General features: G+C 45.8%; 1 protein-coding gene across 11 annotated transcripts in view; it reads right to left on the bottom strand.

The window, feature by feature from the left end:
- The window catches only part of TMCC3 (transmembrane and coiled-coil domain family 3), a 288,551-nt gene that overhangs the window by 160,552 nt on the left and 104,200 nt on the right, over positions 1-23,799 (bottom strand). For 5 of the 11 annotated variants that reach the window (XM_010858026.1, XM_010858017.1, XM_010858020.1 and 2 more), the window contains one exon: positions 12,236-12,330. The exons of the other annotated variants lie outside the window; for them this stretch is intronic. The gene's annotated coding sequence lies outside the window, so the exon portion shown is untranslated. The remainder of the gene's footprint in view (positions 1-12,235; positions 12,331-23,799) is intronic. 11 annotated transcript variants of the gene reach the window in all.

Genomic DNA, 23,799 nt, shown 5'->3' with positions numbered 1-23,799 from the left:
GCAACCCACTCCAGTGTTCTTGCCTGGAGAATCCCAGGGACGGGGGAGCCTGGTGGGCTGCCGTCTATGGGGTCACACAGAGTCGGACACGACTGAAGCGACTTAGCAGCAGCAGCAGCAGCAGCAGCAGCAGCATGCATGTTCATGAAAGTCTAAATACTGTCAAAACACACAATGTGGAAAGTAAGAGCCTCTCATAAGCCCAGCTCTAGGGCAGAATACTCTACACTAAGATTTCCAAGTAAACTAAAGCTAAGTTACAACTAATGCATAATCATTATTATCCTGTATCGTTTTCATATGATGGTCACCATCACGAAGATCCATTACTACTGAAACAGGAAGAGTGAAGCTGTGAATAGGAATAGGCCAAAGTCAGATGGAAGAGGTAGGATGACTGCCAACATTTCACCTGTGAACTACAAGGGGAGACAGGAAAGAGTCTGATCCCCAGAATCACACTGCATTAAACACCCAAATCCCACCAGGCCAGTCCATGGGCACATCAGACCTCCAAGGACAAAAGGAGGGGTCCCGAAGGGGGACCAGCCACCACACACTGTGCTGGCTGGGCTTTGCCAGATTACAGGTATGCATGGCTGCCTTAGAAACAGCCTGAATCTTATCCTAGAATGCAAAGTGTGTTCTCTCCCGGCTAATAAAGTACAGTGCTATTCCTCTGCTGGGAATACCGGTAAGATTTACATTCTGCCTTTAGGAATAACACCATCTGGAGACACCTTTCCAATATATGGCTTTGTTCAATAATTCCAACTCTAGAAGACCATCTCTTCAAGTTTTTCCCAACTACCTCAGCCTTCCTTAATGGAAATATTTCTCTTTTCATTCAGTGATTTCTCCTCTAATTGAGAACCATTTTGATACTCTAGAAGGGATGTGGGATTGGGGGCAGTGACAGATCTGAATATCTGCAGGGCTTTTCTTATGCTGAGTGGCAAACATAAGTTGGGATCAGAGTTCAATTTTGGAGACAACAGGGGAAAAGCTGATGCCATTTCTCATGCCATCCCTTTAAGTGTATCTGCATAAGCATTAAAGTTTATTAAAGGTGATAAAGTATTACTTTAAAGGCTATCAATTTAGTAGCCAACTGTGGATGTTCACATGCTTCTGTTTTTGGGGTGGGGGGTGGTTGTTGAGTATTTCAGGAAACCTATGAATTCTTTGCTCAGAAAAACTCACACGTGCACACCTTCCCTACACACACACACACAAATATTCATGGTGCCTTCAGGCTCCCAGTGCATGGCGAGGGATCCCAAGTTTATAAAACTTAACTACGGGATGGGGGGGGCGGTAAGGGGAGAGTGTACCCCGAGGGGCTGTATTAGAGACAGTCTAAAATGACAGCCTCATCACCTGTGAAGTTTGCCTCAGAGGCAGGGAGATAAAATGAATAAAATAGGCTGTTAATTTGCAGCTCAGCTGGCCTTTGGGGGGAAAAAATGCAAGGGTTTGATTTGAGAGTGACTAAGTAGGTATTCGTATGCTCCGTGTGTCTGTGTGTGTAGGTGCACGTAGATGTGGGAGTTGCGTGTGTTCACGTGAGTCCACCCTTGAGGGACGAATCGTCCACTCCTCGGTACTGTTCCTCAGTTTAGCAGCTGAGATGAATTCACCCAGGTGAGAGCCAGCTGGTGGGGCCCCAGGCAGCCTGCCCCGGGCCGGGGGGGGACCCTGTTAACCTCTTCCCACCTCCAAGTGTCTATGCTCAGGGCCACCATTAAGGTGAGGACACCAGTCCCCATGGGAGCCTTTCTGGCAGCTGTGAAATGTTCCAATTCCTTCTAATCGCAGAGGACTGATCTGCTGCTTACTGCTAAACCGCCTTAAACTACATCCCGCTGTGTGGCCCAAAGGGGATTACCAGCTGTCATGGAGCTTTTATCTTTCCACCTACCCAGCAGCAGACAGGAGAGCTCAAAATGTGACAGAAGTAAGAACTAGGAGTAAAGAAATTCCCAGAGGGGCGAGTCTGTGTCTCTCAGAGGCGCTGAAAGCATCCTACACAAAAGTAAAACATGAATCTTGGGTTTCCTGAATTCTCCTCTGTCTTTTCTTGGCTAAAAGCATGAGACTGATAAGTCAGTGTCTGCCAATTGCGAGCTCTGGCCAGCAAAGAAAATCAGATGGGGGAAAGGCAGGCGCCTGAGCACGGGCTTGCTAGCAGGCAAACACACACAGGCCAGACGTGGGGAGAAAGGAAAGAAAAGGCCACCGCCCTTCCTGAACTTTCAAGGACAGCCCTACAATTGTTTCAAAGGGTGGTCCAGACAACACAGGAACTCCTAAGAGTTCAGCTGAGGGAAGAGCACGTGCGCGCACCACAGGATCATCAGACTGGCTCTGTTTCCATGTCCATGATCACACACAGGTTCTGCTTCCTATGGCAGCAAAGGCTGTGCTGCCTTCAGAACTCTGGGCTGTCTTGCCAGGTCTGGCGTCTATTCCAGGAACCCTTGGGACCAAGAGACTGATCAACAGAGGAAGGGGGAAAAAAAGAGTGTTTTATTGTGCAAAAGCCCAAGTAACTTTTTTAAAATGTGCGTTGTTTAAAATCTTCCAGTGGATTCCCACTTCCCTGAGGATAATTTCTCAGTTCCCTATGTTGGCCTTTATGTAAGAAGACCATATACGTAAATGCTCCAAACAGGGACACCTTGGAGAATGAAAGACACTGCTATTCCTAACAATGCTGGGACAACTGTCATAAACCAGGACTGTCTACCAAGACACCAGACTCTGGGCATCCTCTGGCTCAGCCCAGGGACCCCCCTTCCCTCCCACCGCCCACAGGCTTTCTCCCACCTCCTCGCCCTGTTCCACGTGTCTGCAGGTTTCTCACCCACCCCACTCTTGCTCAGCCCTCTCAGGTCTCAGTCTGGAAGGAACATGGACAGGGAGGTCTCCTCTGACCCCTGAGACAAGGTTGGTTCCCTCTCACAGGCTCCCAGGGCACCCAGAACACCGCTCATCACTTCTGCTATCTTCATTTACTGGCTGTGGTTGCCTTCTGCAGCCGCCTCGCTGTTTGGCCTCCAGGTTGGGGCAACTCAGATCTTGCAGTAGGCCTGATGCAAGGAGGTGTTGGGTTCTTCCGGTCTCACCCACGGCACCTGTTTCAGATGCTTCCCTTAACCACCGTCCCCATACCACGTGAGCTAAAGGCTGTTCCAAGGGCTCTCAGGGCCTTAGGCTGCCTCTGACACACGCTGCTGACATGGACCCACTCAGCACTCTGAGCCCTCCAGAGCAGAGACTGTGATCCAGTCACGCAGGCACAGTGTGCTCCTTGGGGAAGAGGCTGGAAAACGATGAGAGAGCCACGATCCCTGGTCAGAAACCTTGGGCCCAGATGCACTTTGGGCTTCAGAATTTTTCATTTGAAAATGATAGCTTGATGTAATAGCGCCAGTGGAGCTGGGGCAGCACCCAGTAATCTGCCACCACTGATATTTCTGCGGCAAAACGTGTGAATATTCACACTGAGCGAAAATAACCTCACCCTGACTCCCTTCGGGTCAGGCTTTGCAAGCCACTGAGTTCAGAGCAAGTCAGAATTTTCTGCCCCGGTTTTGAAGGAATTTTGGTTGTCAAGAGCTTTTGGGTAAGGAAACATTCAAAGAAATAATAGCTGAGAACTTTCCTGAATTGCTGAAAGTCATTACCTACCTGGTCACAGCAGGTTCTTGAATTTTTGTCTATAAGTATTGAATAAAACTTTTTTAAATGCCCCCCCCAAAGTTTTTGGGTATTTTAATCATGGGAAAGGGGCTGTGGACTCGTGACAGCTGACATTTTATTAATACTCATCTTGGTGCTGTTCCAAGTTTCTATACAGTTGTATATAACACAACATATTCTACATATATCTATGGACATGTTATAAATAATATATAGGCTGCATCTATAAAATGTCATTTTGTGCTCAAAACAATCCTATAAAGTAAGTGTTCCTAAAAAAAATAAATAAATCAATCAACTAAGTGTTCCTGCTTTATTGTTCAGATAAGGAAACTGAGGCACAGAGAAGCCACAGGACACACCCAGGGTCAGCAGCAGACTCCAACACCGACACACGCGCCCCAGCTAGTGCTCAGCCACGGCTGAGTAAACGAATCAACAAAGCTCGCGTGTGCATGCAGCAAGGTGCAGGGGAAGCAGCTGAACAGCAAATCTGCCGAGGTGGCCGGGTCAGTTCCCTGGGGCTGTCTGTCTCAAACCTCTTTGATAGGCATTGCTTCTACACAAAGATTCTATCCCAACTTAAATGTTTACAAGCGGCCCGGCCTCCTGGACACAGAGCCTGCCTGGTGCAGGGGTTGGCTTCTGACTCAAATTAGGACCATTAACGACAGTTCCCTGCAACTTGGGAGCTGGCATTACAAAGACATTCTCTTGGACAATGAGACGCACGCATGTTTCAAAGGGACATAGGAAACAACCAGAGACAGCCGAGACATCCAAACCCAGCCTGACATATTCTACTCTGCAGACTATGATTTCTTTTTAAATAAAACACTGGCTGGCACACGGGACCTAGTAGGCCAGTGGGGGCTGCCTCTTGCTGCTGATATGTAACTGATTATTGTCGAGTCATTTGGCAATGATATTCTTCCACCAAGGCTTACCGCGCACCTACTACGGGCCAGGCACTCTGCTTAGCAGATAATGTGGTGCGTGCTCTCCCAGGTCATGAGACTATAGTGGAACATCAACAACAAGGTGAGTGTCATGATCCCGGGAATAAATGGGCAGCAGAGAGAATTATCAGCAATGGGTTTAAATCAATTTGTAATTGGACCTGAAGTGGAACAAAAATTAATTATAGTATTTATGAGCTGTTCAAGTTTAATCCAACAAATTTAGATTATAAAACTAAACGCTTGTGAAGGATTACTGACGCAAGCAGTAGAGTTTCGTGCACTGAGTCATTCTAACGCTCCCGTGTCGAGCACAGACCATCTAGACTGACTGTTATCATTAACAGAAGATTAACATGATTTGCATATATATTGTGAACGTCTAATTACATAGTTCAATAGTGGAAAAACTAATACAATTTGAGAGTATGGTTTCCAGAAAACATTTAGTTCAGCCAATATCTTTTGTCCATTTAAAGCCAGGTTTATCGCCAATGTAAAACTGCATTCTGCAGAAAGCACTTTGCAAAAGTATTCGGACACCTGCATTTCAAGAGATAAAAGAACAACACTAAAGTGCCTGCAGCTAGAGTAAATATGATTGTGTAGCTCTGGCAACAGAAACATATTTGATGGAACATATGACAGACCCTGTTCGCTGTGATTGCACTTATTCTTTTCTTTCTTGTGAACATGACCCCCATTTTGGTCACTACTCTAACATGCCCTGCTAAATATACTATTTTCCGGCCTCCCTTGAAGTCACAGATGGCCATAGGTCATGGTTCTGGTGAATAAAGTCCAAGTCTGTGTCTGGCTCCTAATAAAAGGAAATAGTTGGCAAAAGGAACCCTTCTCCTACTCGTCTCCTAACCTGGATGTAGACGTGATGCCAGAGCTGCAGCCACCATACTGTCACCATGAGGATGAAAGTAAACATGCCAAGTAGCCCTGATGAGGAATTCAACCAGACTACCTCTAGACTTTATATTATGTGATTAAAAAAAACACACTCTTACTTGTTTTAACCACTGTTCTTTGATATTTCTGTTCTTTGCAACTGAACATTACTAACAGAATAGCCCAAGACAGGAAGTTGTACTGAGAAGTTTGAACCTTGGGTAACCAAGACCGAGAATTCTCTATAATCAGTGACTCAGTGCAGACAGAAGGAAGTAGCCAGTCTGGTACAGAGCAGCATAAAATACTGTTCATCATGGAACCATCAAGTCAGGATGGTGGCAGAGGCTGTTGGCTGTTTACTCGACATGTGTCTCTGTCTTCTTTCTCACCAACATATTCTTTTCCAGCCCCAGAGCAAGTCCCATTTGAGCCACCTGGGCAAAACCTAATAAAAGACAGGAAAGTTGGTTTGGGGCTGTGCTCTGCAACTGTGTAGACAGTTAAGCTTCCAGCTTTCACTTTACATACGAGAGATTTCAATATGAGGTGCAGAAATGTGGTTTACTTCAGGGCAAGTGCAATTTACTGTTAGAACCTTCAGGCCATTTTCTCTGTTTTTTGGTAGAAGTAGGTTTCTAGGAGCCTGGTATATTTGATATAAGATTATTACTACTCCTGGACTCAACGGTAGCTGTATAAATACACATGGAAGAGGTAGCTGCACTTCCCTTGAACCTAATGACCTCACCTTTCCCCCTTTTAAATCGAGAAGCAGTCTGTGCTCTTTTACTCACTCTTGTGTTAATGCTTCATTTGTAAATAATAAAACATTATCTATTTATTTATTCTAAAAAAGGAAGGCATGGGGGGAGTCCCAGAGAACAAGGCATACTCAGAAATTCTAAGGCTGGAGAGCACCAGGAGCTAAGGTTTCATATATGGGCAGGCAGGTGTGGGAGAGTTCTGTGTCTCACACATTAAAGACTGACTTTCATTCCAGTGGCAACAAGGAGCCACTGAAGGATTTTAAACAAGGAACTGACATACTCAGATGTCTTCTTTAGAAAGATCACATGGGCTGCACTTCAGGGAACAAATTGCAGGTGGCACAAGAGGCCACTTACAAATTAGTAACAAATGATGCAGGCCTGATTACGGCTATGGCAACCGACAGCTCTGAGAGGCATGAAGAGAATGGGCTTGACATCAGCTTGGGTTCATTGGTACAGGACAGGAAAGCATCACAGCGGCTCCCAGATTTGACAGGGGATAGTTGATACCATTCAGAGCCATAGAAAATGCAGGGGGCGGCAGGTGAATGGTAGATGGCACCCGCACTTCTGTGCATGTGGTGGGGCATCTCCTGGAGATATACCACCAGACGGCAGAACACACGGGTCAAGCCCTCAGATCTGAACAGTAACTAACTGTGCATGCAAACAAAGAGCCATCAAACTGTAAATGAACTGAATCGTGTAAAGAAAACGAGTAAAATAGGAAGACGTATCAGTGAAATCACAGGAAAAAAAAAAAAACTAACAGCAGGGATCTACAAATAAGAGAAGGAAGAGATGGCCAGCAGCCTAGGAAGGGAACCACAGAGGAGGGGGGGCAGGGAGCAGGGAAGCAAGGCGGGACGCCCAGGGAGGAGCTGGAAGGCCTGAGTGGCCTGCAGGGCCCACCACTGCAGAGAGTGGAGCTCACGCCAGCAAGGCTGCTCCTCCCCAGTACACACGGGCTTTGACCCACGGCCAGTGTGTGTGCGATCCTGCTCCCCCACCACAGCTACCCACCCGGTCAAGAGGCGATCGTTGCCCCAAGCAGTGTAGAAGCCTGGAGTGCCATCGCCCCGCCGCGGGGACTGTGAAGCCGGCTGAGGGGGGAGGAGAGCAGGAACACAGAGTCCCGGTCCGTGTTCTGATAAATGACTGTTGTGCTAAGGTGAATTCCAGCTGGTTTTTCTTACTTGGAATAATCCCAGTCTATATCCAGTGAGAGACGCAGAAATACAAATGGCTGTATCGCCTGACAGAGTGAACGACATGCTTGATGGAGACGGAAGAGGCCGCCGTGCAAGTTCCAGAGCAGGCGAGATGAACTGGGGCTGGGTTTAGGGAATGCTTCCAGAAGGGAGGTGGCATCTGGGCTGGCACTTGAAACATTAGGAGGCTTTTCAGGGGGAAAGAAGGGAAAGAGTGCGCTCTAGCTGAAGGAGGAGCACCAGCAAATGCAGAGAAGCAGGAAATAAATGGAGCGTTAGGGCAAATGCGGGGGATGGCCATGCCCCCGCCAGTCTCCTGGTCTGGTTAACTCTGGCGCTGGCACACCCTTCAGGAGCCTGCAAAGCCTTCCTGCCCTCCCTCAGCAGCCTGCCCAGCCCATCTCAGCCCTTCCCACGCTGTCTCGGAAGTCAGCTTGTGTGCGTCTGCGTCCCTCTCCAGGCTGGAGGCACGCATCCTTTTACTTCCGTCCGTCCGGGGCCTGGCACAGAGCCTGGCACAAGTGGGGGTTGAGGACAGACCTGAGCATCTCCAGTAACCTCTGCTCAACCAGTGCACTTGGAGGAGGTGGGCAGCATGGAAGTCTGAGAAGGGACCCTGGGGTCTGGTAGCAGGGAGGCTGCTCATCGAGGCTGGCTTGGATGAATGTGGGTGTAGGAACATTAAAACAACTTAAGTTTCCTTTTTTTTTTAGTGTGGCAAAATGTATAGAATATAAAATTAGCCATTTGAGTGTCCAGTTCAGTGGCATGGAGTGCATTTATATCGCTGTGCAAACGTCACCACTATCAATTCCCAGAACTTTTCATCTTCCCAGACTGAACCTCTGTACCCATTAAACACTTAAGTTCCATCCCAGCTCCTCTCACCCACCTGTAACCATCACACCACCCCCTGTCTCCATCTATTCTATTCCTCTGGGTACCTCAGTAAATAGCATTTGACCTTTTCGAAACAATTTAGGTTTAATCGTGCTTTAAACTGCAAACATTTATCAAGTGTTACCACTTCCTCCTCCTGAGGCAGGCAGGGTAGGACTATAGGTCTGGCTTTGGAGGCTGATGAAGCTGGGGCTCAGGAAAGTTAAATGATTCACCCAAGCCTCAGCTTTAAGGGGTCATAAGTGGCCCATGTTCCCCAAACTGCCAGGCTCAGCTAACCCTCTCACACACTCCATGGAGGCCCCTTCAAAATCTGGACTGCTGGGGGGCCATTACCTCAACGCACACCCCACATATCAGCTGGTCTCCCTTGCCTTGGCCCAAAGGTGGGTGGTTTGGGCACTTCACTAAAGATTAGCTATCAGAACAGGAAATGGCCAATTTAGTAGGGCAGGGACAACAAGGATTTAACCTTAGGCCCGGGTGTGTCTTTCCAAGGTCGGATGCTCCCTGCTTAGGAGGGAGACTCGCTCAGAGAGGTCAAAGCCATTGCCAGCATGAATTATTCATCTGTACACTTGTTTGGAGTCCACCTGAATAGGCAACACAGTACAGTCATAGCAGAAATGTGCTAAATGATTAACCCTCCTCCTGCCAGAGTCCCTGGCTGCTGGGCTGGTTGTCTTTCTACTGAACATCCGGAGAAAGGTCCTGCTTTCCATATTCAGGTCAAAAGGTTCGCTTGATTTTGTTTTCTGCAGTCATTAGTCAACACTAATGAACTATTCGGTGGTGGTTTGGTTGATAAGTCGTGTCTGGCTGTTTGCAAACCCATGGACTGTAGCCTGCCAGGCTCCTCTGTCCATGGGATTCTCCAGGCAAGAATACTGGAGTGGTTGCCATTTCCTTCTCCAGGGGATCTTCCAGACACAGAAGTTGAACCTGGGTCTCCTGCATTGCAGGCAGATTCTTTACCAACTAAGCTACAAGGGAAGATCCTAATGACTATTTGCAGACTGCCAAAGGACTCATTGGAAAAGACCTGATGCTGGGAAAGATTGAAGGCAGGAGGAGAAGGGGACGACAGAGGATGAGATGGTTGGATGGTATCAGTGACTCGATGGACTTGAGTTTGAGTGAACTCCGGGAGATGGTGATGGACAGGGAAGCCCGGCGTGCTACAGTCCATAGGGTCACAAAGAGTCGGACACAACTGAGTGACTGAATTGAACTGAACTCAAAGGATGCAGGGTTTCTTTAAATTAGTTTGTTTGCTGGAATTAGAAATGGTTCAAACTGTGCATTCATTATCTTCTAAATCAATGTAGAAAGCTCTTAGTGAGCCTAAAGATAATGAGGCTCATTCATTCCATTCTCATCGATACCAACTAAAATAATCTATCGGGTGTTTGTGTGTGCATACATAGGATCTAACATTAAAATCTGAAGACAATCCTTTAAAGATGCTCGTACTTTTTATTTGCCGGTAAATTTACCTGAAGGATAAAATCAAAAGCTAATTAGTTTGATCCCACGTGGCTCCGTTGTGCTTAAGCCTTAAGGAAGATTATGTCTTAGAATTTAAGAATTTCCCTTTGGGCTGGTTGAAAGATGGAAATCCTGTCTCACCTTAAGACTCTGTAAGTGAACCAGAGTAGCTGGGAGACAGATATGGAGGAGGAACCAAGGAGACTGAAGAAGGAGCTGAAGCAGGAAGACCTAGATTCACAAGCTGCCTCCCACTTATGACACAGTGCTCTGCTGCTGCTGCTGCTAAGTCGCATCAGTCTGTCCAACTCTGTGCGACCCCATAGATGGCAGCCTACCAGGCTCCCCCATCCCTGGGATTCTCCAGGCAAGAACACTGGGGTGGGTTGCCATTTCGTTCTCCAGTGCATGAAAGTGAAAAGTGAAAGTGAAGTCGCTCAGTCGTGTCCGACTCTTCGCAACCCCACGGACCGCAGCCCACCAGGCTCCTGCACCCATGGGATTTTCCAGGCAAGAGTACTGGAGTGGGGTGCCATTGCCTTCTCTGACAGTGCTCTAGGGAAAGCCTATTTATCTGAGCCTCAGTTTCCTCATCTGTGAAAAGGGATCATACCTTCATCTACCAAGGAGGGATTCAGTGCAGAGATTAAATAAAATGAGAACTAATAGCAGCAACAATTCACTGAGTGCATACAATGAGTCAGGCACTGTTCTGTGGAAATTACTGCAATGCACTTTACAAATACCAACTGTAATAACAACTTTATTGTTGGCCTTTACTGGCAATTCACAGTGTTTCAATAAGTTTAGAGGATATGGACAGGTTTCTTCCACTTTATTCTTAAAATCCCATACTGTTTGAGTACCAAAGGTCTTACCTCCCAAATGCCACTTTTGAGTCCATAAGGATCTTCTTCCCGCCCGTCCTCTCTTCAAGGGATGAGGGGAGAAACTGAACCAGAAGGAAGAGGACAGGGAGCTAATATATATTAATTGAGGCACCAAACTTCCATAGCCAGAAACTTAGCCAAATGTTGGGTGTACAAGGATAATAAATAGGAGTAATGTTAAAATGTATCATTATGCTTTTTTCCACCTTTTGTATTTGAGGGCTGATGGACTGGCAGCGGCAGGGATTTGGAGGCTAGTGGTGACCAGCGCTACAGCCACTACAGCCACTGCTGGTTGCTCCCAACAAGCCACCCTGAGAAGTCAGGTGGCACCCGAGGCATTTCAGCCACTGCCCTCCAGGGAACAGTCCCAGCTGGGCACAAACAGGGACTCAAAGACTCAGCATGTGGGCCGCTCATTCCGGCCACCGGCCACTACCAGCCACACAAACCACGCTTCCTGCTCTTCTCAGGGGCCTTTTTAAGGAGGAGCTGGAGTGCAGACAGGGCTCTGAACGACAGAGACCTCCAGACAAAACCAAATTACCTAGACAGCCGATTTGAGTCGTTGGAGGAGACGAAGCTATTGGATTAGAATAAGATTTGGTTTTCCTCCGCTACCCAAGGAGTTCAAATGAAGCCTGAGTTCACTCTAGAAAAATAAGTTACACTTTCTTTGCAAATACAAGTGGTAAGAGTAAATCCAATATTAATATCCTGCAGCCCTCAGCCATGCTCTGGGAAAGGTTGTAATTATTTCCTCTGCCTGGAAAGCTTTCCCTCACCTTTTTGCACTCCTCTTCCTAGTTAATAGCTTTTTCAGATGCTTGCTTGGAACAACTTCCTGATGGAAACTTCCCTGGAACAACCCCCCCACCCCCAATCCACATCCCCAAAGCCAGGTCAGTGCTCCCCCCTCCCCCACGGCCATGCTCCCAAGCCTGGCCTCATCAAGGCAGGGACCTCTGTGTTGTAAGTGCTTGTTTTGTTTTTTTTTTTTGCCTCTGCAGCCTGTGTAAACTTTTCAAGTCAAGGACTGTGTCTTGTTCACCACTACATTCCTGGTGCCTAACACAGCATCTGACAATACATATATGTTCAATACTGATTGACAAGTGACTCACTGATGACCATGCAAGGAATACATACTCCTTAGGTGTCAACAATTTGAATGTGGAAAGACAGCTGTCTGCCAGGGAATGCCAAGCTCAATACAGAAGGGAGAAGAAGAACCTGGGACGTGGCTGGTTAGAAAAGACCTGCTCATTTTGAAAAGGGTCCAGAACTAAAATTATGTTTTTGTTTTGTTTTATTTTTAGTGTAACGCCACATACATGCCACACCCGGCACCTGGCCAAGCTCCGCCCCTAACTGGATATGAGACTTGGCCCCAGCTCCTCATCACTTACTCAAGTTTCACTTTCATGTAATCCCATCATCAGAGCTTCAGGGTTCTTAAGGGATGACAGAGACTTGAAGAGTCTTCTTTTAATTCTGTATAATACTGAAAATATAAAACAATAAAACGAATCATGCAGGAGTGGAATTTTGGAGTATTTCTTTCTGGTTTTCTACAATGCACATGATTATCCTTTTTGTGTTATATATTCTAACGAGGTCCATGCCCATGGACAGCTGCCACCTCTGGGCACCTCTGCTTCCCCTGCTTCTTCAGCTCCCATTCACTCTAGGGTCCAGTGAGGGCCGTGGCATCTGCGCTGGCTGTCCCCAGGGGCATCAGAGCGTGCACTGTCACTAGGGCTTTTCACATTTGTTTCCAGTATTTGGTGACCAGTCTTTTAAGTGCTACTTAAACTTTTTTTTTTTTTTGAAAAACAAACAAGGGACTTTCCCTGATGGTCCAGTGGTCAAGAATCTGCCTTCCAATGCAGAGCATGGGGGTTCAATCCCTGGTCGGGGAGCAAAGATCCCACATGTCACAGGGCACCTAAGCCTGCACAATGCAACTACTGAAGCTCGTAAGCTCTAGAGTCCGTGCTCCACAACAAGAAGAGCCTGCGCACCACAGCTAGAGAGAAGCCCTGCAAGCTGCACCTAGAGAAAGCCTGCATGCCACGACAAAGACCCAGTGCAGCTAAACAAGCAAACAAAGCATAAGCAAGGTGAAGGGAACAGTATAAAGAACCCATATGCCCCTCACCCTTATTTCATATTCTCCCCACACTGTACATGTATTGGGAGCTCTTTAAAGCAGACACCATGTACCAAATCTTCAACACCATTTTTAACTGTCCCTGTGCCCTGAAGCTGCCTTTGGAAGGGACAGAACCTCAGAAATGCACAGAATGTATAAAGAGTACCAGTAGGTAAAGGCCGCTTATGGATGTACACGCTCACAGCATCACGCTGATTTTTTTCTCCCTGACCTGCACGAGAGGGAAACCTTCCAAGTAACTGCTTAAAAGCAAACTCAGCAAATGCCTTTGATCCCTGTGAAAAACTTAGAAGGAACCAGGCAATTTTCCAAAAGCACCAGACTTCACACAGTAACACGCCGGGTCAAATGGACATTTCTGCCTGATACCCAGTTATTTCAATTGTCACCTCTCCAGTTACTTAGTCTCCCTGCTTCATTCCGCCTGGATAGTGGAAAGGGCCACCTGGTTCACTGACTGCCGCTGCCTTTTCTTTTTCCTCACATAAAGAAAAGGGACTAATAATTACAGGTGTCATGAGAGCAAGTGAGAGCAAGTGATCTTGTCTAGACACAGAGAAAGGGGGCTCAGGGGCCTGGAGGCTGAGCTCTCTGAATATTGACCCACCCAGGGACACAGACACACAGACATAACTGGGACTTGCTCAAGCACGCAAAAGCACAAAATGAACAAATCAATCAATCAGTCAAAGCTAAAGAGGCTAGAGGCCCAGTGGAATGAATGCTGGAGCCTGGATCCCCCAGGCCAAGTACTGGGAGCTGCTGCTGCTAAGTCACTTCAATCGTGTCCGACTCTGTGCGACCCCATAGATGGCAGCCCACCAGGCTGCCCCATCCCTGGGATTCTCCAGGCAAGAACACTGGAGTGGGTTGCCATTTCCTTCTCCACAAACAACTGAAATAAAACCTAAAAGATAACACAGTGAGTTTCAAACATACACCATCGCAGGACTTCCCTGATGGTCCAGGACTTCCCTGATGGTCTGGTCCCTGATTGGGGAACTGGGATCCCACACGCTGCGTGGCATGGCCAAAAAATAAACCCCAAAATATCAACTCAACAAAAGAGTTACTCTCTTTCTTCAACTTAACTTCTAAGTCTTGGTCCTTGGAAGAGTCACTTCTACACAACTAAAATCACGGCATACGGGTACTTTTATACGTGCTCCTCCTCACCTAATATACCAAACACACCCCCACGTTGCCTGTCTTCCTCAGAATTGTTTTACATAGCTGCATGGTCTGTAGGTATGCCTATAAGCCCAAATGTAATTCTCTGCTCTATTCCTTCCCTCTTTCTTCAGTCACTCATCTTTTGGAAGTGAAGTGAAAATTGCTCTGTTGTGTCCGACTCTTTGCAACCCCATGGACTATACAGTCCATGGAATTCTCCAGGCCAGAACACTGGAGTGGGTAGCTATTTCCTTCTCCAGGGGATCTTCCCAACCCAGGGATCGAATCCACGTCTCCCGTATTGCAGGCAGATTCTTCACCAGCTGAGTCACAAGGCAGGGGGTGCAAAAACTGCTCTTTCGCCTCGTCTCCATCCCCTTCTGCCACAAAGCGCCCATCCCCAGAGGCACCCCTGCTTCCAGGAACTAGCTTGTGCTTCCGCCCCTGTAGGCAACACTCTGCAGCTACTCTCCACCTGGCCTATTCCTACCTCTGTGTAAGGGTTCAGATTAAAAGTCACTTATTCCAGGAGGCTTCCCTGACCCTCCTGATGACCTTAACTTTCTGGACTTCAAAGGTCAAGGTACTCATCACACTCTGTATTGTAACCATTTGTCTAATAGTCTGTTTGATCACTAGAACTGAGCAGAAGTCATTTTTCTGAGCCCGATTAGCCAAGTGGTCTGGTCTCCCTCCAGCCTCAGTTTCCTCATCTGTGGGAGGGGATAATTACGCAGTCTCTCACACCATTCACAAGGATGTGAAAATCACATGAGGCAGTATTGCAAAGATTCTTGGTACAGCATGAAGGGCTGTAAGAATGTTGATAATCATTACTGATTATACAACTGTACTTAATCCCAAGAGATTAAAAGCAGCCACATAATTTTAACTTTTTGAGGATCACAGATGAATAGTGATCGCTAACATTTACTGAAGGGCTCCCCTGGTGGCTCAGCGGTAAAGAATCCACCTGCCAATGTAGGAGACTTAGATTCAATCCCTGGGAAGATCCCCTGAAGAGGAAATGACAACCCATTCTTGCCTGGGAAATCCCACGCACAGAGTCTGATGGGCTACAGTCCATGAGTTGCAAAAGAGTTGGACATGACTCAGAGACTAACCACCACCACCACCACTTACTGACTGCTATGGGCACTGTACCAGGCGGTGTATATACATTTTGTCATTGTCTCCTCATGCAAATGAATGGGGTAAGACCTCTTATTGTTCTCATTTCTCAGAGGCTCAGAAGACTAAATCATTTTCCGGAGGACACACTGTTTTAGAATAGGATGCTAAGAACCCATGTAAGCCTCTCTTCAACAAGTGCCCACATTCGTGTCCACAGAAAACAGTGCCCACAATGTCCATAAGTTCATGGGTTCCCTAAAGCCCACGTTCTGTGGGCTGAGCCCTTGTTCAAGGCAGAGAAATGAATTCTGCAGAAAAGTTCAAAGATTTACACACCTCGCAGTTCTGGGTGGTTATGAGAATAAAACCTGTGTCAGCAAGAATTCGAGAGCCTGGGAACAGGTTATAAATCCTGAGGTCTCACCAGACATTGTTGCCTTGGCAATTTAAGTCATCGGATGACTGAAGACTCTTGGCCCAAGAGCCACCTGGCATGAATACTGCACTCTGATAAATCAGGTGCCGGGAGAAGCTGATGGTACCAGCTGTCAAACTCCAGCCACTAGCAGCAACACACACTTCAGGGTATAAATAGTTTCTGAAGACACTCATGGCTTGATGGAGCCCACAAACTGGAAAAGCATTTGCTAAACAGAATGTAAGCGGCCACAAGGAACCAGAGCGGGAGCAGAAACAAGGGTGTGCGGAGCCATCCGGCTTTGGCCTCTCCTAATCTCAGAAAAGCTTTAGAAACTGCGAGGCATCATCATGGGTGTAAGAAGTGCGTGTGGCTCACACCGAGAAGGGTGAGAGACAGCAGCCTGGCCACCAGGCGTGGTGAAACCCATCCCTCTGCAGAAAAATCCCTGGGCCTGTGCCACAAGCCAAAATAAGCAATTAAAACATGAAAGCAATCTCGTGGGCCAGGCTGCATTTTTCAGCGTGGCACCGCGTGGGCAAAACCTCAGAGACCACCTGGGAATGGACTGAGATGAGCCAAACTGGTTGCCATGGTGAAGGCTCCCCGAACCAAGGAGCAAAGGCTTACAGAGTATGTGGCTTCAAGAAAAGCAGCCTGCTGAGTAGTGTGAGGTGTGACGGTCCTCACAAAGACAAGGGTGGAGACCGGCTGTTCAGGTTCTCTTGGAGACAGAAAGGGAATGTGGCTGAGGAACTGGTTGAAGTGGGGTCAGGGGGAGCAGCCTGAGGGAATTCCCCACCCCTGAGACCTGTCACGTGTGGGCACACACACAAAGAAAGGAAACAGACACACACACAAGAAAGGTGCCAAGCAGCCCCCTAAATGTCAGAAAGGCAGAAGCCTCCTTGAAACAAGGTTTGCTTTGCTTTTAACAAAGGGCCTGGGGTTCTCATGGCGAGAATACTGGAGTGGCTTGCTGTTCTGTTCTCCAGTACACAGCAAGGGACAGGGAAGCCTGGTGTGCTGCAGCCCATGGGGTCACAGAGTTGGACACAACAAGCGACTGAAGAACTGAACAACAACGTCCTCTATCAGACATTATGTTGGCGCCCCGTAGTTCAACTTCTATCAGAGCAAAGAGGGAGGAAATTATAGGCCCACACACTTTTACCTTTAATTCTGAGACCCAGAAAGTTCCAAAATATGAAAGCTTTTTTCCAAGTGTGTGTAAATCAATCACTTGGTAACAAAAATCTGATGCCAAGTGACACATATTTATAGTCTTCCCTTCTAGCTGTAAGTCATACCACAGATATATCAACATGTCTGATCGCAGAGTGCAACCCCAGCCCCACTGGGGGTCTGATGCAATATAAGATGTAATAAGCCAAGAATTTCCTTTAAAATTTCAGATAACTGATTCTGGACATATATTTCCTTTTCTACACATCGGTAAAAATCAAAGAAATGCTGGACCATTTGGGATGGGATGGATACAATCAAAAAGACAGCTGCAAGATCTCATTTAGACTCTTTGAAGGAACGTGGCTTTGAGGCAATTTGCGTGTCCTCATAGGGTCCATGGACAAGCCTATCCTTATGTTCCAGCCCTAGTTTAGAATTTACCTCTGATGATTAATTCTGTGAAACTCTACCTCTGCACCCAGATAAATTCAAAGCAACACCAGGCTTTTCATGCACACAGCAAAGTTGGGAAGATTTTCTACCATGATGGTAAGAATGGGTAACAAGTCAGCCACTACCTACTCCTCTCCCAAAAGTGTGTGAGCTGAGGACTTGATTCCTTTCATCTCCAAGGGTCCATGATTTTAGAAGAGGAGTATAAAAAAAGCAAAGTTAAAGATGAGGTATTTTCTCAAGGATTCAAAGAGCATTTTCAATGAACAAAAAGACCCCAAGCTTTTCTATCAAAATGATCTGCTTTTCCTGTTTCACAGCAGAAAGATCATTTTGGGCACCTGGAGACAAGGAAAGAGGATCCAAAAAAAAAAGGAGTAAAGATGGTTTATTAACAAAAAGACTTGGATTCAAAATCACACACCGCCACTTAAGAGCTGTGTAATCTTGGAAAGTTTACATCCCCGGGGCTGAATATCATCTGGAACCTAGAGGAAACAATACTTTCCTCGTAGGGTTTTTATGAGGATGAAATGACATGGAAAACATTCAATATATGGTAGCTATTATTGTGGTTGCAATTAGATTCTGGAACTTGAACAAGGCCTGGCCTCACTTCTTATTTCACCAGATTGCCTGGTTCAGCAGAGTGTAGGGAATACTGACTTCACAAGCACAGAGCCAGTGGCTAATAAACACACATAGCAACAAATCACACTGGTAAACCAATCTCCCTCCGCTAATAACTGCTTCCCAGGCTTCTGCATTTGCTTTGTTAAAGAACTCAATAGGTCCTGAGGGCTATGAAACCAAATCTTCTAGAAAAGGGTGAGTTACATCAGAATTAAAGATTCTGTTAAGGGCCTAGTACTATGGGAGGAACCCATTCAAAGCCATCCTTATTAAAGAAGGCTAAGCAAAAAGCAGTCCATCCTAAAGGAAATCAGTCCTGAATATTCATTGGAAGGACTGATACTGAAGCTGAAACTCCAATACTTTGGCCACCTGATGCAAAGAACTGACTCATCTGAAAAGACCCCGATGCTGGGAAAGATTGAAGGCAGGAGGAGAAGGGGACAACAGAGGATGAGATGGTTGGATGGCATCACTGATTCAGTGGACATGATTTTGAGTAAACTCCGGGAGTTGGCGATGGACAGGGAGGCATGGAGTGCTGCAGTCCATGGGGTTGCAAGGAGTCAGACATGACTGAGCGACTGAACTGAACTGAAGCAAAAACACTAAGTAACTTGGCATGTTTTCTGAGGCTTACCTTACACCCTCCCCTCAACCAATCCTTTCAGGTGACAAACTTTTACTGAGATGCACTATGTACCACATTGAGTGCTGGGGCACAAAAATGAAAACATATGGCCCCTTCCCCTCAGAGAGTTCAGGCTTGCAAGTGAGACAGTTGCAAGAATCAGTTAGTATGGTACATGCTATCAGTGCTAATGAGAAACACAGGTTTATAAACGGACTATCTAACACAAACAAACATCTTTTTGTTTCCTTAATGTAAGATATTTCCATAATGTTGGGATTTTATATAGTGCCCATGGTTGACTTTAGAAATTAGGGGAAATAAAAACTTTACAGGAAAAATAAAGAGCTCAATGATGGAATGATATGACTGATTTTCTAACATTCAAATACAGGGGTGAGTGCCAAAATTCAGCAAAGAACCAGAACTTTGATGGGACCCATGAGAAGAAAGGAGGGCACCCCACACCACCTGGAGGTGAAACTGACAAGTCAGGCTTCCCCAAGAAAGCGGTACTTAAGGTGAGACAAGAACTGAGTGACAGTTTGCCAGTGAGAGTGTAAACTGGAGTAAGTGCAGCCCTTTTAGAGAGCAATCCGGGAATATCTGTCAGTATTTAAAATGTGCAGGAACTTCCCTGGTCGTCCAGTGGCTAAGACTCTCTGCTCCCCATGCAGGGGGCCTGGGTTCAACCCCTGGTCAGGGAACTCGATCCCACACGCCACAACAAAGACTGAAGATCCCACGTGCCACAACTGTGAACTGGCACAGCCAAACAAAATAAATATTTTTTTAAAATAAAATGTGTAGACCCCTCCACTCAGATGCTCCTCTTCTACTGAGATGAATGCCAGGAAACATACACAAAGGTCTGTGTAAAAAGATGTTCACTGCATCACTTGGATGCATAAGTGATAAGTATATAATAAGTATATAAAAAGATGACACTGGAAATAACTTGTGTCCACCAAGAGGGGATTCTTTAAATAAAGTGGGAAGTACACCAGAACATAACTATGAAAATATAAAACTTACAAATAGCATATTAAGTTTTAAAAGGCAAGTTACAGAATAGCGTGATCTTATTTTTGTATAAATAATTTTATATATACTTTGTTTGTATATGAATAGGAAAAGTCAGAAAAGATACACAACAAGCCATATTAGGCCTATGAGAGCTGCTAGGGGAGGGAGAGGGGTGAGGAGAGGGAATTTCATTCTCTCACCTTCTCTATATTTACATTTTTATGACAACGTATTTCTTTAGTATTTAAAAAAGTTTTTTTTTAAAGTTTATTAATTGGATAGTTATGAGTACAAAAAAAGCAGAGATTTTAGAGAGCGTGTATTCAGAAACAGGCTTCCCTGGCAGCTCAGCGGTAAAGAATCCGTCTGCCAATGCAGGAGATGCAAGTTCAGTCCCTGGGTCAGGAGGCTCCCCTGGAGGAGGGCATGGCAACCCATTCCAGTATTTTTGCCTGGAGAATCCCATGGACCTGTAGTCCACGGGGCCTCAAAGAGTTGGACACGACTTAGCACCTGAGCACATGTGCGTGCATTCAGAAACAGATGGTTGCTATTTGAATACAGGAGGCACCTGAGTGCAGGCGACGGGATCCAGGGGAGGCTTCACAGGAGAGACCAAAATGAGGGGTTCTCCTTGGAGAATGGAGGACAGAGAGTACGGAATGAGTAAACAGCACAAGAACAGAAGAACCGAAGAATGCTCTTCAAACGGACGAGAACAGTGCAGAGAAAAGTGGACCAGGGATTTTCAAGAGTGAAAAGCAGGAAACATCTGAAGAGCAGAGGTATCAACACATCTTTTTATTTTTTAATTTTTTTAACACATCTTTTTAAAGGAGGGTATCTACTAAACAGATTAAAAACTAAATTTTCACTAAATCCCAACTACAACTTTGTTTGCTAAGAGGGAAAGTAGAGGGAGAGAGAAAGTTGTTTTAAACAACAGAACAATTTAAATTAAAATGCCAATTTATTCACAAATTGTTCCATTACAAATACCAGTGACACAACGGAAAGGGCTTTGAAAGCAAACCTGTAGTTCGTCCAAGATGAGTTTCAGACCAAACCCCAGCCTCTCCCTCTTTCTCCCTGGTGGAGACTCACTTATCCCATTCGTTTTTGGGAGCCCAATCCTTCTCTCAGAAAGATCTAAGGTAAGTGGTTTATACTTCAGTGTGAACTTATAGTCATTCTTACCTTTCAACATATTTTAATTTTAGGTCCTAACTTCCCTGGTGGCTCAGATGGTAAAGAATCTGCCTGAAATGCAGTAGACCCGAGTTCAATCCCTGGTCAGGAAGATCCCAAGAAGGAAATGGCAATCCACTCCAGTATTCTTGCCTGGAGAATTCCATGGACAAAGGAGTATGGCGGGCTACAGTCCATGGGGTTGCAAAGAGTCAAACACAACTGAGCAACTAACACTTTCACTAAATACAAATCCTTAATTTAGAGATCCAATGTTTTTTAAAGCAATTGTGAACATCAGGCAACAGGTGAAGATGGAGGGAGAAAGTTCCTCATGGCCATGGGTGGAGTCACCTACACTTGGAAGCTAGTCTTCTTTTCATGTCTAAACCACATGGAAACAGCCCTCTCAGAACTGTGAGCTTGGTCCAGGATCCATAGGTTGGATTCTAAAACACTGATGGAGTAGAGGTGGGGATATTAGTCCCTTGTAGCTCATTTCCTTAAAACACATCAGCAAATGAACTGAAGCTACAGCCACTTTCTGGTTAATTTAATCAACTGGAGACAAGAAAACTAGTGAATTCTGCTGAGAAAGTATCCCTCTGGTGGTTAAATGGTCTCTTGGGCTGTCCACATCCATGAAATTAATTCAATAACCCTAAGCTCTCATTTCACATTGTGTTATATGAATATTACTCTGCAGGTTCAATGTTGATGACCTAATAAGCATCTCACCAGCATTTGTGAATAGCTTGGCAGCTAAAAGGTCTCTTTCTCCCTTCCTAAAGCAGGGTCTAAAACAACGCCCAAGGGACCCTGGGGGAAGTACCACAACTACCACAGTTGAAACCCTGCCCCACTTTTAAACAGGGGCTTCAATTACGAAAAGGTGATGGTTTAAAACGCTTTAAGTTGACTGTATGTTTCCCAATCCAAAAAATAAGTAATTTTAAGGCATCTGGCAATTGATAGGGAGAGTAAATATATGAGGGTTAATCGTCCTACACTGCCCATATTTGGAACAATAATAAAAGGGAAAATGAAATAGCAAACATTTTTTAAAGTCTTGCTAACAAGACTAATGAGTAACCATTTCTGACCTATCAGATGGGCAAATTTTTTAAAAACATTCTTCCAATGTGAGAGAGTATTTAAGAAAGCTGGTGCTGGGCTGTCCTGGTGGCTGAGTGGTAAAGAATCTGCCTGCCAGTGCAGGAGACACAGGTTTGATCCCTGATTCGGGAAGACTCCACACGCCTAGGAGCAACTAAGACTGAGCACCACAACTACTGAGCCTGTGCCCTAGAGTCTCTGCTCTGCAACGAGAGATACTACCGCAGTGAGAAGCCGGAGCACTGCAGGTGAACTGCAGCCCCCGCAGAACAAAGACCCAGCACTGCCAAAAATAAATAAATACATACAATTATTTAAAAAAGAAAGCTGGGCCCGGTGAGAGTATACTTCCTTTCAAAGAATAACTTGAAATTTTGTTCAAAACATCTTTTAATGTGCATATGCTATGATTCAGCTATTTCATTTCTAGGGACATATTCTAATAAAATAAACAAGTATACAAAGAAAGATGGACAAAGATAATCTTTGTAGTGATAACCTATAATAGTAAAAAGTTGTAAAAATCACAAATTTCCATTAGTAGTGAGCTGTAACTTATGTTATAAAATGGAATACTACACAGTCATTAGCACTGATAATGCAGAGGCATATTGATTCATAAGTAGATTCATAACATGCTAGTAATGACAGAGGCAGGTTATAACACCATATATAGCATGAAATTTCACTTCTGTTAAGCAATACAGACACACATATACAGAATATAAATTAAAAAGTGTTAAGCAATTTATACACACATACATCCTAAACTATAAATTGAAAAAGTACAATTCTCTTCAAAATATGCTAGCATAAACTGTGATATACAGATGTGTGAGTTTTAATTTATATCCTACAAGTAAGCGCTTATTTAGCATCTTAAAGACATAATTATATGTTGGGGCTTCCCAGATGGCTCAGTGGTAAAGAATCTGCCTGCCCATGCAGGAGACACGGGTTTGATCCTGGGTCAGGAAGATCCCCTGGAGAAGGAAATGGCAACCCACTCCAGTATTCTTGCCTGGGAAACCCATGGACGGAGGAGCTCAGCAGGCTACAGTCCATGGGGTCGCAAACAGTCAGACATGACCTAGTAATGACCAGAACAACAAATCACATGTTGACATGTCTATTATAAGGCTTCAATTACTTTTATTCTCTGATTAATATCAGAGCATTTGTTAATAACCATAATGGATATTGGAAATGATTGTTACTGATAAAAAGACACGTGTTGCAAATATATGGCTCAGCCTGAAATGTTATACCAGCAACTCTGCCACGGTCCAGCTGTGAGAATCAGGCGAGCCCAGCTGCCTCTGGCCCTCCAGCTCGTGTGGAGGTGGGTTCTGTGGTGTGAGCAGCCTGTGAGGCCAGCTGAATCCCACAGCTGCGGTGCTACAACTGCTCGCCCCACGTGCTTCCATTCAAGGCGCTCCACTTAGGGCCTGGAAGGCCGGGAGCTGGGGGCTCACCGGCAGTTCCCAGCGTGGCTGTGTGCCCATCTGGTGATGCACGGTTGTCCCTGTAACAGGATTTGGTCCAGAGAACGGTTTTTGATTTACCCTTCTACCTCTTTGGGAAGCTGTGGCAATGGTCTTTGCCACGGGCCTCGCCATGGTCCTCACCTCCAGGGATCTGTAATCATTGGAGGCTACTGATACCTACCAAGCATGGCCTTATTAATTGTGAACTACTGAACTGACTTTGGTCACCGTGCAACCAAGGCTGTCGTATGCCGGAAATGCAGCAGTGATTACCTACAAATTGTGGGACACTGAGACTCCTGCCCACCCTTCTCCAAGGTGCTTTCTAATTTTTCCTGTAATGAACAGGC

Source organism: Bison bison, unplaced genomic scaffold, assembly GCF_000754665.1.
Source record: "Bison bison bison isolate TAMUID 2011002044 unplaced genomic scaffold, Bison_UMD1.0 scf7180017864383, whole genome shotgun sequence".
NCBI lineage: Eukaryota > Metazoa > Chordata > Mammalia > Artiodactyla > Bovidae > Bison > Bison bison.
Note: the sequence above shows the minus strand (reverse complement) of the source record. Positions and strands in the feature narration are given on the sequence as shown.